The sequence below is a fragment of the Medicago truncatula genome, chromosome 6, assembly GCF_003473485.1.
Source record: "Medicago truncatula cultivar Jemalong A17 chromosome 6, MtrunA17r5.0-ANR, whole genome shotgun sequence".
Lineage (NCBI taxonomy): Eukaryota > Viridiplantae > Streptophyta > Magnoliopsida > Fabales > Fabaceae > Medicago > Medicago truncatula.
Genome location: NC_053047.1, coordinates 27191952 through 27194114, shown reverse-complemented (window position 1 = coordinate 27194114; position 2163 = coordinate 27191952). Strand labels below are relative to the sequence as shown.

General features: G+C 32.3%; 1 non-coding gene across 1 annotated transcript; it reads left to right on the top strand.

Annotated features, from left to right (window-relative positions):
* The first annotated feature begins 298 nt into the window (after positions 1-298).
* LOC120576258 (small nucleolar RNA R71) lies at positions 299-405 on the top strand. The gene has a single exon (XR_005642334.1). It is a non-coding gene; the product is annotated as a small nucleolar RNA R71 (small nucleolar RNA).
* Positions 406-2163: the final 1758 nt, after the last annotated feature.

Below are 2163 nucleotides of genomic sequence, written 5' to 3'. Positions count from 1 at the left end.
AACGACACTTACAGTTAATTTATCAAATTTTTGAAGAAGTGTGTCCACCTTAGCAGATAGATGATCAAGGGTAGAAACCTGGTACATACCTGTCTCTTTTTTAGAGGGTGGAGGAGTACCTTCAGTGATAACTCTCTCACTTGTCCACTGATATTGGTTTTGTGCCATGTTCTCGATCAAATCATATGCTCCTGTGTATGTTTTATTCATCAAAGCTCCACCTGCAGCTGCATCAACATTCATTTTTGTGGAAAACAAAAGACCATTATAAAAAGTGTGGATAATAAGCCAATTCTCAAAACCATGATGGGGGCAAAGCTTAAGCATTTCTTTGAAACGCTCCCACGCATTGTAAAGAGATTCACCATCTTTTTGAATGAATTGTGTGATTTGACTCCTTAATTGAGCAGTTTTACTATGGGGAAAGAATTGGAAAAGGAATGCCTTCCTCATTTGGTCCCATGAAATTATAGAACCAATTTTCAATGAATGAAACCAAGCACTAGCTCTATCCCTCAAAGAGAAAGGAAAGAGGTGCAGCCTTACGGCGTCTTGGTTTGCCTTCAAAGTTCCACTGAGTCTTAAAAAAATTGAAACATGAAGATTCGGATCCTTAGTGGGTGATCCGAAAAATTGATTTTGCTGCACTAGGTAAATAAGTGCAGGCTTGATTTCAAATTTAATACCCTTAATCGTTGGGTACACAATAGCATCGTACGGCTCATCTGAAGATGTCATTGCGTACTCTTTGAGAGCACGTTTCTCAGCCATATCGTTATTATTGTGTGGATCTTCTTGGAGTCATGCCTGAAATCAAAACGGTTAAAGATAGAAAATAAAAAATAATTAAAAATATAAATAAAAAAAATATAATAAAATAAAATAAAATAAGGAGAAAGGGAGGGAGAGAGATTTTATATATATATATATATATATATATATATATATATATATTTTATTTAGAGAGAGAGAGAGAGAGAGATTTTATATATAAATATATATTTTTTATTTTTTTTATTTTTTTATATAGAGAGAGATAAATATAAAAAACAAAAAAGATAAGAAAAAGAAATAAAATATTTTTTATATATATATATATATATATATATATTTTTTATTTACTTATATAAATTTATTTTTTTTAGACTAAACACTATTGAAAAGTTAATCAAATTACAATAACTCCCCGGCAGCGGCGCCAAAAACTTGATGAGATAAAACCGCAAGTGAACGGTCTTACCGAAGTAGTATAAAAGAGTATCGTTCCGACAGGGAGTTATGAATTCAATCAACTTTAGATAATGATTAGACTAAAGGTTTGTAAGATAGAAAAGTTTGGGTTTTTTAATTAAAAGTAAATAATAAAAGAAAAGATAAAAGTCTTGGAATTATTGGTTCATCCTAATGACAAGTCCTTCACAAACCAAACTATTAAACTTATAACCTTATGTTAGACCTAATTTCTCAAGAAAGTTTCTCTTTTGTTCCTCTAGCAACCAAACCTATTTCGCTTACTTGATTACTATTAGATTTTAGTTCCTCTAACAACCAAGCCTATTTCGCTGACTTGATCATTATTAGTTCCCTTGAAGATCGAAACTATATGTCTCAAAGATTGTAAAGACTATTTCGCTGCCTTTGCAATCTTTGTCTAAATTCACTTGTTCGAATATCAAAGCTCCACTTTCGTTTTATGAATTGATATTTGAGATGATGGATAAACAATTATCAAACCCTCCACTTTCGTTTCCACAGTTTGATAATGGTTGATCCATGTTAAAGCGGTGAATTTAGATAAGGAATTAGGGTTACATAAGATTAAGGTTTAAAGCTTGGTTTGATTAGGATTATGTCATTAGGCTTATCCAACAATCCCAATACAAGAGAAGTCTACTCACTGACGTTCATCGTAGACAAGGAGAAGAAGAGAGAAAGCATAAAGATAAATAACAAGAAAGTAAAATGAACTTTTATTAGAAAGACAATTGTCACATAGTGTATTCCAAGAAAAGATGAATATTTGTGATGGATGGCTACTCTATTTATAGCATACATTCGACTTAAAATCTAAGCAATTACATTCGGGCTAAAAATAGAGTAGCTTAAAATCTAAGCAAAAGTAGTTCTGGAGTGTGGCACAGCCGTGCCAAGCCTAGCACGGGC